This window comes from Anopheles bellator, chromosome 1, assembly GCF_943735745.2.
Source record: "Anopheles bellator chromosome 1, idAnoBellAS_SP24_06.2, whole genome shotgun sequence".
Classification (NCBI taxonomy): domain Eukaryota; kingdom Metazoa; phylum Arthropoda; class Insecta; order Diptera; family Culicidae; genus Anopheles; species Anopheles bellator.
In genome coordinates, this window is record NC_071285.1 from 57,054,512 (window position 1) to 57,069,360 (window position 14,849).

The window sequence follows — 14,849 nt, forward strand, 5'->3', positions numbered from 1 at the left end:
TTTGCTGCTTGGGCTGGGTTTGGCGGCGAGTTGGTTACCAAATGCTCCCGGGGCGGGCTGTTAGGATGGGATGACGTAATAATGATCGGACCTCGCAATCGATGGCTCGATATCGCGCGGAAAGTGCCCTTTCCTCCCGGTTGACGGTAAACGGAAAACGCTAACGCACGGTTGCAGCGCTTTTCCCACGACCGTGAAGTATTTCTATTTAAATTCGATGGCTCACCTGGTCAGACGGACGAAGGGCGGCTTTCGGTGAGTTTTTCTCTGGAATGCGATCGATTGCGGACCACTAACAGTTGCACACATACAAACACTACTGCACGCAAGACACCCTGCCCCCTAATCGGTTCGCGGCGCAGCAGCCCAACGAGCACGTTTGCCTTGTGAAGTAGTGGTCCGTGGCCGTAGCCGAAGGACTGGAACAGCACCAAAAGGGGTCGTCCTATTGCGAACGGGGACGCGTGTCCCCACACACGGCTCCGAGCGGCTCACGGAACAATCCGATTGGCCGATTGGAATGAAGTAGCCCTGTAGTCCGGCTCTGAAAATACGGCGTTCGGAGTTTCCGGATGCTGCTGCTTTGCTACTTTCTGTTGTCAAGAGATCTGCACTGCAGCTACAGCGGCTTTTAAGCCAAACTAATGTATGTCCAACTAATGTCCAACACAACGACACGACACACACACACACCACTCTGTGCGAACGATGAATTGCGCGTCCGTTCTTCTTCGCGGCTTCACACTTCTGGCGCAATTTTCTTGCACTTCACTTGTGCACTTGTGTGTCGCGGCGCGTTTCGGCGGAACTAGATTCATTGAATATTGAATAAACCACACATCGATCAATGAAATGGCAACCTCGGCACGATCGAACACTGGCAAAGAAGGGCTTCGTCCATTATATGCGATGTGGATAGCGCGCGAAATAAGAGCGCGCAGCAAGTTCTTACGAGCGATTCGGTTTGACGTTTGACGTTTCGTTTTATGGTGCAGTGGCCGGTCACAGAGCGCTGCGCCGGGTGAGTGCCTCGCACAGTGGGCCGCATGCTTAAATATATAAAAACATATAAAAACGAAATGTCGAACGTGTTTACGTTCCGAGAAAACATAAATAGAAGAGAAATAAATTGATTTCTGAATGTTTTTTTCGGAGAGATGGCGGGTCAGCATAATTCGTTCGTTTAGCAGTTTAGACTTTGTTGATCGCTTATTGTTCATCCTGGAGGATCCCAAGGAGCAACTATGTCCGCAACATCCGTCGGATGGTCTAAAACAGCAGAAATGGACGGTAAAACTGATGATTGTCAAAAAGCTCAGGTTATAGCATTGACATTAAAAAAAAATAAAATAAATAAAAATAAACAAATAAATAAATAAAATAAAAATAAATAAAATAAATAAATAAAATAAAAAAAAAAGTTAAAATATTATTGCTACATTACATTTACACATCTACATTTTCACATTATTTATTAGTACACATCTGCAGCACAAAGTCCCACACGAGGCCCACAATCGCGAAGATGCTGAACTCCTGAATGACCGGCACAAACGTTGCCAGGCCGCCCGTCAGGATTAGCATCTTCGTGATCGACCACCTCTCCCGGCTGAGGTCCTGCGCCACCCGAAACTTTACGTCGACGCTCTTGGTACTGACGAGTACGATTTCCAGCCCGACCAGTATCACCAGATACGGATAGGCTCCTTTCGACTGGAAGCTGACGGTAAGGCCGAAAAAACACAATCCGAGGGACACCATGAGGACGGTCAGCAACGCACAAGAAGCGAGCATGAGCAGGAAACGGATGGCTTCGATTTTGCGCACCAAGAAGACGTTGCTGAAGAGCACACAGAACACCATGCACTGAGGCAACACCTCTTTCCAGTTGAACTCTCCTGGGTAGAACATGTACATGATGGATTGCGGTGACGCTGGTGACGGTGGTACTTTCTCTGCCGGTTCACCGTTCTCAAGATCGGTCACTGCCTCGATTTCCGTCTGTGATCTTGAATGATCTCGACCAGTTTAAACACCTTGTAGAGGGGGCCCGGATCGGTCAACAGTAGGTCGTCCTCCCATGGGACCACACTCGTTCGCATGATAGTTTGCTGCACGTACAGAAACGGATCGATCCGGGCCGAGGGAAAGGGCGTTTCCATGCTGGTAGATTTTCGCTGATACTCTCCGTTTGCGGGAACATCTCTTTGGTCGATTTCGTCCGTTAGCATTACTGATAAATCGATGATACCTTTACAATGACTATACAAAATGACTGCATTCTGATTTACAGCAGTTTTTGCAGCAGTAGCAGTGACCGTTCTACGCGACCGCGAGCGATCGTTCAGCTAACGAAATTAACAATTTCTTGCTGAACTAAATCTCTGATCTCAGCGCGGAGAGTAAATGCTTAGGCGAGAGTTCTAATAGTATTTTGAATGATCAAACAGAAGCAACATCATGCAAACGGCGGCCAAAATGTCGTCATAACACGCGAAGGCCCAGGCATCCACCGTGACGTGATTCCGTATTTACCTCTATTCAAAGATTCCGTTCCGTGTTGAATTGCCGGTCTGGTGTCTACAAAAGTGTAAGATCACAATGTTAGAATGATAAGACAACCTTGCGATTACTAACCATACCAGTGGAAGATTTTGCGTAGTGTTCTTTGTTTCTGTTATTACCAATCGTTAGCGCCCATCGTCCTCGTTGAATTCGAAGTCATCCCACAGCATGTAGTCTGTACTTACTAATGACACTGAACATCCTCCAGGATGAACAATAAGCGACCAACAAACCCTAAACACTTAAACAAACGAATTATGCTGACCCGCCATCTCGTCGCGCCTACTGCGTATAATATTTCGCAGCAAATACAAAATGCAAACAAACATAGGGACTGTCCGCCAACGGATGGTCTTCGTCACGCCGCTGACGAAGACCATCCGTTTTAGCGTCCGTATCGTCAGCGCGACGACGATGCGAAAGCTCGTGGCTCCTTGGGCAGTATCGATTATGTATTTAAGTAAGGCTCTTATCACAACAACGCCAAACTAGCGGATCCTTCCTTCGGTTCTTCTGCCCATGCAAACCCCGCCATTCTTAGCGGATCGTCTTCGGTTGCCAGCAAGCTGTCCTCGATCCGTTCCAAGGCGGGAGGGTCCGGGCTGTTTTGCGTTCCTTTCCTGCGACTGACCACCGATCTGCTGCGTTTCTTTGTGGCTCGGTCAGCGTCCGCCTGTATCGTCTGGATCCTTCGCCAGATCGTTGTGGTAGGTATCGAGTAGCTGCGTGTCGCTTCCGTTAGCGACATCATACCGGTTATGCACTGTTGGGCAGCCTCACTCACGCGCTGCTTATAGTTGATGTCCTTGTGCTTCAATTTCACCGTTTCCGGAAGGTGGCCCTTATTGTACAGCCGAATCTTATCACGATGCAACGTCCCCAGCGGAATCCCGAGCCGTCGGTTAACGTTTAGCAGCTTTTCTCCGGCCTTGATGGCTTCTATGGCGTCCAATCGAGACGGCGGCAGTTCGGGACACTTTTCAATTCGTGTACCTGGTTCGTTAACTGTCCGTCGCCAAGTGTTCCTGGTAGTCAATCCACAGCAGATTGGATGCGATGAGTTCGCTGGCCAAAGGTTCCATACTTTCGGAATCCGGAGCAGAAATCGGATTAACGGTGCGCGAACAAACTCATTCGAAGAATCAAAACAAAGCAGCTGACGCTTCGAGCGGTTTTGACAACCACATTCGCCATAAAATCGTTATGGTTGGTTAAAATCGTTTGACAGTTGGGCGTTCTCCCTTTCCTTTTCTTTTCTTGCACGTGTGTGCGTATGACTGCGGGGACACACGAAGCGTGAAAACTAGCGTAAAATTAATTTGTAATGTCAAAACGTTTACGCTTCGTGTGGCAGCAAAAATATAAAAACGAAACGTGAAACGTGTTTACGTTCGTGTTTTTGGTCCAAGAAAATAGAAATAGAAGAGAAATTAATTGATTTCTGAATTTTTTATCTGTTTTTTCCGATTTTGTTGCTATACCAGCAAATAAAACCATAAATTATTCTCTGTTTGTAAGCAAAGCGTATGAAAAAAATAATTACGCTCGGGTTTACGCCTCGCGCGAGCCGTAAACGTTTTGACAGCGCCGCAGCAGTTTGGCATTAATCGTTAACGTCAAACTTGTTACGTTACGCATCGTGTGTCCCCGCAGTGAGAGCTACGGTTGCTACGGTTACAATCTCCGCCGCCGCAAAAAAATTAGTGATGTCCGTTTGTGTCAATTGTTTTGTTGCGAGGCGAATAGACGAGTTTTACAGACGCTTACACATATGCACAACAATTTGCACCCTCTTTTCGGTGCTAGATACGGCGCGGAGCGGTAAATAAATCGAGTTTTGTGGCTATCCCCCCTATTATGAAACTCGAATCGAGAACTCGAACGATCGAGTGAACACAGTAGCAGAGAAAGCAGAATACAGCAAGAGAGAAGGCAAAAAGAGAAAGCTATAGCAAAATGAACTCGGATGAACGTCGAGTACTCGATTCGAGTTTCATAATAGGGGGCTATGTTTGTTGTTAAAATCGAGTGGCTGTGTTTGTTGTTAAGCTACAGCTGGTCAGTTCGTATGTGTATGTGTCACTGAGAATGGTGAGAAACAGAGAGTCAGACATCTGAGAGAAAATCGACTGTCGAGCATGGTATCTCGCTCTAGCATCAGAGCATCGTGAGAGCAATGAGAAAAACAGAGCCCGGGAACGCAGAGTCAAATCTTCAGGCTGTCAGAAAGGTTCAGCGAAAATTTGTTTGTTTCAAAATATTTCAAAGGGAGCGGATGCGTTTCGTTCGCTGCGTACTTTTCGCGCAAGTTGCGGATTCAGAGTGGTGGTGGGGCGGTGCAGGAGTTCTTACGAGCGCACCTGGAAGTTTGCGGTCGGGAAAGGTGCTTCAACTCCGCGGCTAGCCAGCGGACGGGCTTTTGACGCAAAAGTCTGCCCCGAAGTTAAATGTGCGTGCTGTTCTTGGGTGTTGTGTGTAAAGTTACACCGCTGCGGCGTGACCCCGCGGTGGCTGTTGGTTAGTTTTACGGGTCATTCGAAGAAGCAGAAAGCTTACTTGGATCGCCAGGTGTGCCGAAAGCGACAAGTAAGCCCAATTTTGTGCCAATTGTGCATGAAAACGGAGAGGGCAAACGAAAGCTTCACGTCTTTGACCAAGAAAAGATCCCCAGTGCCAGCATCCCCAGTGAAGCGGTCACCGAAAAGTAGAAGAAGAAGAAGAGCAGCCTCAACTTGTCCAGGGATCAGGGTCGTGCGAGAGTGAGAGGGGCGAGTCGAGAAAGAAAGAAAGAGTGAAGTGACCGCACTCCGCGAAAGCTGCAGCAGGGTGAATCGAAGAAGGCCGGGAAAAGCACACGGGGGCAGGTGCGAGCGAGACGGCTGCGTGTGAGAGAGAGAGAGAGTGAAGGTGAATGAGCCACGTTCTATTGCAATCGGTACCGGAATCTCGGAATCGAAGGCACCCCAATAGCGGCGTATGTGTAGGGCGTATCTGCGGTGTGGCTGTGTGCGTACACGTGTGTGCTTCCTGCGTTGTGTTTTGTTCGTCGCTCCACCGGCACGCCAATCGTGGGGAGCCCGCGATAACCCGCTCGATCGCGAGTGAGCTCGCTTTTGCGTCAATGTGCGTTTCGGTGGCCGTCGATCCGTTTGTTTATCCGCTCATTAGCGCCGGGTCGTCACCTCTTCGTAACGGCGCCTCAATTCGGTTCGAAATTTCGGTTTTCCGGGAGCTGGCATTCGGAAAGCTAGTCGGAAGCGGCAACCCCCCAATTCGTGGCCCGCGCGTCACGAAACGTGGTGCCCCCGGGCGGGCTCATCGTATCACACAGGTGAGTGAGTTTTCAACTTATTCCATTCGTTTCTGTTCCGGTTCGGTTGGAGACGAAACCCATTAAGTAACACTCTACCCAACAGCCTGTTTTATTGGTCCCAGCGGGACGGACGCTAATAAAGGTCCCCGAAAGTGGGGCCGCATAGTTACGTCATGCGTACGGGAGGGGGTCTTCTACGAAGACAAAGTTCTTGAAAAGGTAAGCATCGTGCCCGAGATGGGCACCAACTAGCTGAAAGCCACCGAAAGCCACACAATGTCCCGAGCGTTCCGTGGCTCGCTCGGTGTAGGAAATCGAAACCGTGCCACCATGGTCAGCCGAGCCACAGGCTCCGGTTTCCAGGGCACACAGCCTCTCGGAGCACACACCCGGAAAGGAAAACTCCGTCCGTGTCCCACGTAGCACGTTCGCTGTGTGACACACTAATGACGCTTTTCGTATTTTGATCACGCGCGTCTCCGATGTGGCATTTCCATGTAACAGAAAAGAAACACTTCTCATCGTGTTGAATTTCCCGATCCCGATCGTCCTTCTGCGGGTTCCGGAACTGTTTTGGGTTTGCAAATAGATTGATTCAAAAGAAAAATTTGCTACCGATGGGTGCCCTAGAATGCGAGATCGAAACTGCAACCGGTTTTTCTGGAAAGGAATGTGGCTCCCACCTAAGGCGGGAATCCCGTTGCAAAGTGCAAAGCATTTTCGGTGGAGCTGGAAGCACACATTTTGCATTCACAGCATCACCGCCGGGACCACCGCCTCAGGCCGCCGTTTGTTTACTGCCCCATAATTACAATCATTATCGCAGAGTGCGCACATTATTTGTCGCCGACGGAGCGACCGATCAAAGACGCCATGGACCCGTTATTGAGACGCCATTGTGTTGGTTCGCGATCGTCGATCGAGAGATGTGATGGTGCCTGTTGGGGCCGGTTGTGCATCGACTCACTTGCACTCCATTTATTCTGTCCCGGCGCCCCCGGGCGATGGCGGATCGGGCCATTTTCTAATCACTTCGAGTGGTGCCATCGTGTGCGTCGTTTAAAGTCGAAGTTCAAAGTCAAACAAGCTTGCGGTTGCGTTTGTATTGGTGCCTTCGTGCGGGGCACTACAAAAAATGCAACTAGCTGCCAGCTGATCACGAACGGCCTCGGTGATAACAAACTTCGCTCACGCTGATCCCGGTTCACGGGTGGCTTACAATCTCGCCGATTGCATCCCATTTACTGAGATCGAACACAACGCCACGCGACGTAACAAAAAGGCACACAAATGAACCGCGGTCCGGGATGGTAGCAAATCGATAATATTCACCCGCCTGCATATTGATCGGTATCGATGTTTCGGTTGCATTGGCCCGCACCATAGATAGTGGCCAACGAACATTAACGACCACCGCCATCGTGCGGCAGTTTACATTAAACGTGAAACATACACGATGGCAGTGGCCCCTTTTCGGGGCGAGTATTGTGTGGTCCTCGATTAAAGCTGTGATTAAATCGGACGATAGTGCCGCAACATGTCGCATGAATTCACTTTAAGCATTCTTAATTACACCCTAAAACAGATCAATATATGCAGCTTAAGGTCTGAAGAGAATCATAGCGTAAGCGTAAAACAAATTCAATCCATCGAAAAAGTGAACTTAAAGTTCCTTTGTAAATCAATTTGTCTTCGAAAATTGATTGAACAGATTGATTGTCTTCGACAAATTGAACTGTCGGGGCGGGTCAATGGGTTTCGCTGCTATGCACCACGACGATTGACTTCACATTCCGTTGCATGGTCCAGGGACAGATTCCGGCATAATCTTTTTGAATGCTTCTCGCTTGAGTTGAGTTGAGTTGAGACTTTTGGATGAATTTTTAATGCAGTATAATATTGGAAAAATACATTTCTGCTTAAAACGTACGTTCCGTTCGGATCCCGCGATATTGGCCACGGCGTGGGGGGACGTGTTGGACAGGCCAATGTTTCGTTCGCTTCTCGCAGCTCGTTACTTTGACGGCCTCGGAATGGGGACAATTTCACAAGCGCACACAATATGCCCGACTGTTCTTTCAAGACCCATTCCTCGAGGCAATAATGTGACCTTTTCGGCGGCGAAGAAAGTCCGCGCCTTTCTCCGTATGCGCTGAAAGATGGGCCTCTCCCCCCGCCTCCATTGTACGATTATTACTTTATTTCGCCATCCGACTCTCTCAAGGGCGTAAGTGGCCGCCAACTGGCTCGTTTACGAGCGTGGGCCTTTGAAATACTCCAGAAGGACATTAACATCTAAACGCTCGGTCTACTCGCCATATTTTAACGCCATGTTTCTAATGTCCTCGTCCTATCGCGCGATTGACCTGTTGTCGGTGACCCGTTTGCGGTGCACTTCATCGCTCAACAGTTTGAAATTCAGAACTTGTCCTCTAAGGTCGATGATCGGCGGTCGGATAGCGCACGAGACCCGAATCATCGGGTCGAAAACGAGATGAGGCCGCCCTGTTGCGCCAAGGCCAAGCCACACACAGACACAGCTGCAGCTACACAGAGTAGAAACCCTTTTTTGCTTCTTGTTTTTGGGTTTGGATAAATGAGAGCCAGCTTCGTGGCTGGAGCTCGGAAACCGCTCGTCTCCGGGCGCGTCGGTGCCATCGGAGCCTCTTTAGCTCAGTTGGCAGAGCGCTGGTCTTGTAAACCAGCGGTCGTGAGTTCGATTCTCACAGGAGGCAGCAGCAACCCCCCCTGGTTCCTGAAATGAAAGCTGGGTGATTTTTTATTATCCAGGTGATGGGAGGATTCTTATCGATCGCGGATCGGTGGCAAAACGGCAACAGGGAAACGCGCCAACAAGAACTCCTTTTTGCCAATCATTTCTCACAGACAACTAATTGCCCGTAATTTCCGTGTAATTTGCATGAATTAATGATGCATTCGCTCGGTATTCAAACGACTTAGATAGCTTCTAGAAGTTCACTGGACGAAGTGCTAATCAACGTTCGAAAGAGGATTCCATGATGGCATTCATAATTAATGTCTAAAGTCATCTGTTCTTCGTTTCACGCTAAAACACTCGGTGTAAAATGTAACATTTCGTCAAACCACAAACAAACGAGAAATGATGGTTTCTTGAAGAATTCTGCGAAACTCGAAGCACACGAGACACTTTGGCTTTTCTTGCCGCCTACTCTGCTCGACGAGCAAACGAAGTTTGCCCATTTCCCAGGAGGTTGCTTTAGTCGCCATTTTGTCAGCAAACTTTTACCGTCTTTTACCGCTGGTTACTTCGATTGCTGCGAAGTAAAGTGACGGCATAATTTGGTTGACTTTTCTGGCAGTTCGGCTGTTCTTTCTCTAAACGCTGGACACAGGGTGGTATCGATTCTGAAATGTAAGGGAAGCAAAATTATCCAGCAAACCCACATAGGAACTCTTTAAAGATTCATCGATTATCGGTTGGCCTCGAAACGGTCGGTACTTATTCCTGTGGTCGAGTAAAAATGCCGACCAGTTCCAACAGGCCAGTGGTAAACCGACGTTACCATCGCCAGGCACACCGCGCCCGCTGCCATGGCCATGAACGCGTGAATGTGGTTCGCATCTTTTGCCGCCTTTTTTATTCTTATGTCTGCCAAGATGTTTGTGCGCACCCGTTCGCCCCTGCCTATGGTGCGGTCCTCTCCCGAAAGGTGCGTTCCAATTTCGCGGCATTCAAGACGCGTTCCGCGCAGGCGATGGTTTGTTTGTTTGTTTGCATTTCGATAAGCAGAGCTAAGAAAAGGGCGGCAATTTTTCGGTGGCGGTTCTGGTACTGGCTGGTCTGGCGGTGAGGGTGACGGTGCTTTGTGCCCGATCGATTGAAGTGGTGCTGCTGCGGTGGCAAACTGGAGAACATCGCATGAAAAAATGCGTGGCCATGAATTTTACTGGCACGATCGGGCCTTTATTGCAAAGAGCGCGGAGCTTAGGGAGAAGCATGTTGACTTATGTTGTGTTTGTAAAAAGTCTGCAATAAAAACTCCCAAACCGAAGTTCCCATGTCGTACCGCCGAAAAAACCCAGCCGGCTCGACTCGGATCCGTGATTACTTTTACTTTCGCTTAGCTTTTCGGAATCAGCTCGCCGATCGGATTATGAAGTACGACGATGAGTTCACTTTCACCATCCGTGCCGATGGCATACAGAGAACGTTGGAACGCAAATTTGTTCGCTGCACGGCCTCGGCCTCGGAGTTACGGGTTGCACCTTGGAACGAAACTATGACGAGCAACATACGTGGTTGGCATACCGAAGTGGTGTGTCCACGGCCGATATCAAAACAATGCGCAATCAACTCGCTCCGGCAGCAAAGTTCCACCGGGGTTGGATTGCGATGCGAACGAAATTAATAAACGATGAGTCATTGAAACATATGGTCCTCTCGGCGGACCTCTTCTCGGGCAAGCTCGGAAATCGGGTGATCGAGTATCGGGATCGCATTCACTTTCAAATCCGGGCGTCGTTCAACTGTCTAAGGTATGATTTATGCGCGGCGGAAGAATGAGAAATGAGTGGCTTATTATCGCGCTCTCCTATCACACGGCGGCAGTGGCGGCGGCGGCACACAAGCCGAGTTATGCTGGCTGGTGGTGGTGGGCTGTGGGTCCCGCTATCTCGTGAAACACGAGAAGCATTTTCGAGTTAAAGCGGCTCATAAATTAAGGCCTTGTTTGCCGCTGTTGACAGGGCGTTTAATGTGGCGCACGTGAATCGCCAGGAGTTTTACGATGTTTCCATTACTGTCGGCTTGTCGATTTTATCTACCAACTGCTGTCTCCCCTGTCGAAGGCCGGTTTTTGCACGGTTATTGGCCATTCATTATAATCCACCTCCGGATCGGATCGATGCGTTTCTTCCCATTTTTTGAGCCAGTTGTTTGCTTTTTTTTTATTCATTCAACTCATGTTTATTGAGACATGAATCGATTCATTACGTGTACAAGCCACAAATCTTCACTTCAAATGATGGACCAATTTTATTTAATTATGTGCTTGAAATGGAATTAAATCACACATCGGCAGCGTAATGGTTTCATTTACGGCTCACTGAAGCAATTAAGCACGAGAAAGAGCACCAACAACGAGCGCCCTCAGGGAACGGCGTGACGCCCATTCTCGAAAACGAACACCTTCGCCCCCAGGCCTCCCAGGGGTCCGGCTTCATTTCACGATCACTCCGCAACACATACATTCCCGGTGGTGTACAACCCTCACCGGTCACGTAATCATGATTTGTCCTCGGGGATGCCTTTTTTCGCCACCCCGCGTGTGCCCCGGTGTCGGTTGTCTTTGAACTTGTGGCGTGTGATTTCCTGTTGCTCCGTTCCGGACACGGAGTCGGACACGTCGGCTGGACTAGATTGAGACATTGTTATCACCTCTGGGTGCCATGTTTTGCTGGTCGATGGATGGTGCGGTCCACACTGACGTGGCTTCCTGACGAGCCGAGGCCGAGTCCAGTCATTTCTGGTCCGCTGCATACCGACCGGACATTCCGTCATGACGCTGGCCTGCTATGAACGCAGATTGATGTGGTTCCTGGGGCCGATGAAGTAGAGAGTTGGGTTACCTATTAGCTATGGGCCCCTCTGGGGAACACAGGAAAGTGACACACTATCCTCTCGCCGTTCGTCGAGTTGCGAATGCGAAACAGTGATTATAGCCACACTGAAGAGCTGGACACGCATCGGGGCACCGTAGGGCCTCTTTAAGGGCGCCATGTCGCTGGCATAGCGGCACACGCCAACCGGACGGGTGGCTATGCTTCTTTTGACAGCTCAAAGCCCAGCAAAACCTGTTCCATTCTCCGCTTATGTATTTTATGCTGATTGTACGCGCTCCCGGTCCCGGTACCTAGGGCGGTGCAAACATTCTTATCCGTTCAAAGCAGAAAGTCAAACCCATGGCCTGGCACTCAGCGAAAAACGAAACGCCACCGGCGGCAAGGTAGCCATTAGTTGGGTCGGTTTCTTGCCATTCTTTGCCTCGGCTAACGAACGACGGCATGGTGTGGCGTAACGGAGCATAAATACGGAAACCATACGGAAATGCCAATTAGACATAGGCGAATGATTGTGGAACACTCGATCGACGGTTAGAGCCTCCTATTGCTGGGGCATTCTGTACGAGACAATGGCCAAACAGACCGTACCATATTCTGAGAAACAATGTGTGTTAAGCCATTGACAGTGTTGGATACGAAAAGGATTAACGGTTCCTGTACACATGCTGGAATGCTGTAGTGTTTCATTTCATTACCTCGTGCAGTGGCCAAAGGCTTCGCAAACATGTTGCTGTTCTCTGTGTGTCCATTTGCTCAAAGCACGAACGAACCAACGAGACGTACCTCTCGGAATATGGAATAATTTATTAACAGCCAGTCGTCGAGCTACACTACTGTCCGTTCCAATTGACGACATTGTCAGTCGATGATGAGGTTTTATTGGGTCCGACCGAACGGGGACATCCCTTCATTTCGACTCGATTCAGATAGATTAAAACGAAGGATGAAAGACCAAGGGCCAAATGAGGTCACTTGATGCTCTGGGATGATGATGGTGGACAGTTTTGCAGTTTGCAAACAACATCGACTGGCGCATTTTTGGAGAACCACCATGCGTCTCCATCGTCGCTGAGTGGCTTAATGGAGGAGTGGATTATCCTTAAATTTCTCTCACATGAGGCACCAATTTGGGCAAAAATAATACTTAATAATAAAAAAGTATCTTCAAAAAAATATCATCTTCAAAAAATCAAGGCCAGGAAGCTTTTCGTACCGGAATTATTCGACTACGAAACGGTGTGAAAAAGGTTCGGAAACGTTCGGCCTATGTTTTCGAAGAAAGCAAACCCGCGACCAAGTGAACCCCGTTCGAAAACCAGATTGATTAGCACAATCACATTCAATTGATCGACCCACCCCCGGCAGTCTGGCCCGCGGCCACACACATCCCGTTGGTTTCCCGCGGCGAGCCGGCACCGAGCAGCCAGCACCACCAGCATCTCCAACATAAACGACATGATGTCATGCAGCGCCAACGTGGTTGGCACAATGTTTATTTGCCTTACGAACTGCCGTCGGTTCGAGTGCGGAGAACCCGTGGACCAATGCGACGGAACTGGTGCGAAGAGCGCAGAGTAGGACCGTGAAGATTTCCCACCACCCCACGGCCACGTTTCGGTTGTCTATTTTGGATTTGATTTCTGCTGGGCGGAGCAGCCCACTGGGGACCAGTTTTCGTACCAAGCACACGATACGAGGCACAGCACAGCTCCACTTGCAACCTGCTCGATTGCGTGGGTACGTGGAAACGGGAAATATCGATAACTTTTACTCTCGTTTGTGTGTTTACAACTAGACCCGACTCGATTGAAATCCGATAGGCCGGAATGTGGATAGCAGGATAGCAGAGTTCTTATGAGAGCAAAAAGGTGAATCTCTCGCGCCATTTTGGTAATATATTTCGGATCCAACCGGATCACTGGTGGGTAATCGTCCATCGCTGGTGCGTGAACCGAAAAATTCTCGCACAGATTAATTGACCCCCCTTCTGACGCATCCCGGCACCCGGTTTCATATTATCCAAGGTTTCAAATCGTCCAACAATCGGATGTTTGTTCTAGACCGTGTTTCGTCGGTTTTCATCGGTACGTTAATATTATCGTGGGCTCGTGTTGAGCTATCTTGGGCAAGGAACACCATTACGTTCTCCTACGGTGGTGGACACACTGTTGTAAGGTGAACGATCAGTTTACGTGGGTTTTTGACCGTAATTTATGCAGGTTCATGCGCATACGATTACACGGTGGGCGATACCGAACGCATCCCCGAGGTTCTCCCCGAGGGGGAGTGATGAGTTTCCTTCAAAGGCGCTAAGCGCTAAGTGATGCTGGGGCGACTCCGTCGGTCGGTAAATACTGTTTCTCACCGCCGTATTTATTTTGCTGTTCACGTGCCAACGCGCGATGCTGGTGTGCGACGGCTTTGCCTTAGCCTAGATGGAGTTTTAATTGATGATGTGTATTCAACAAGCCACTATTTCCCATTGATTTAATCAGAGACTCAGTTAATATTTAGCAAAGGGATGGATTTAACAGTTGTTAAAATAAGATGCTCACGATTTCTCACAACGGGTTAACGGGGAAGATAAAATTCCACTACTATGGTGACTAGATCGAACCGGGATGAGGTAATGTTCTGTTTCTTTCGGACTGGTTTTTCCGGGGGCAACTGCAATGGTTGCTAGATTATAAATAACTGGCTTCAAATTTATTCGAAGCACTGCGCCGGTTCGAATTATTTATTAACTCCAAAACAAATGTTGCAATTGTAAGGTAAACAAAAAGTACACCAAAATATTATTTATGTTGGTACATAAATTGTCTGCTTCGAAACCTGTAGCACAGAGAGGGGGGCGCCGTAAACCGATTGGCGTTCTCGCTGGTCCGAAATCGAAAGAAGCGAAACATATTGGCCCGCATCGTCACCGTCATTTTGGCGGTGGAAAATCCGGCTTGCGGTTTACTTTTATTTTTAAGGTGCGATGTGTGAAGTGAAGCACGGGTTTTCGGTGACTCTCCTCCGGACGGTACAACACTCGGTGGCAAACACCAGAATAGAGTTGGTTCATTACCGCAAAACAAAAACAAAACGTTTGATCTGCTACGGCCTGATGTCTATCGTTTTGCCGCTGCGGGCGCGATATCCAACTAAGCTTCAGGGTGCCGTTTTGTCGTATTCTTCTTCGTAGCCGGAACGCTTTGGACGCTCCGTAGCTCTCGCCGTCGGCAGCAATTTTCCTTTCTCTGCTCCGGCACTTGGCAAGTGCAGCTGCATCATCGCCCGTGTACCGTAGTTCGTGGAAACTCTGCACTTCTCCACTGCGCTGCGCTGTGCAGTGTCCGTTCGTCCGTAGTGCTAATTCGAAAAC

The 14,849-nt window shown here is 49.1% G+C and overlaps 1 non-coding gene across 1 annotated transcript; it reads left to right on the forward strand.

Moving 5' to 3' along the window:
* The first annotated feature begins 8,540 nt into the window (after window positions 1-8,540).
* Trnat-ugu (transfer RNA threonine (anticodon UGU)) lies at window positions 8,541-8,613 on the forward strand. The gene has a single exon. It is a non-coding gene; the product is annotated as a tRNA-Thr (tRNA).
* Window positions 8,614-14,849: the final 6,236 nt, after the last annotated feature.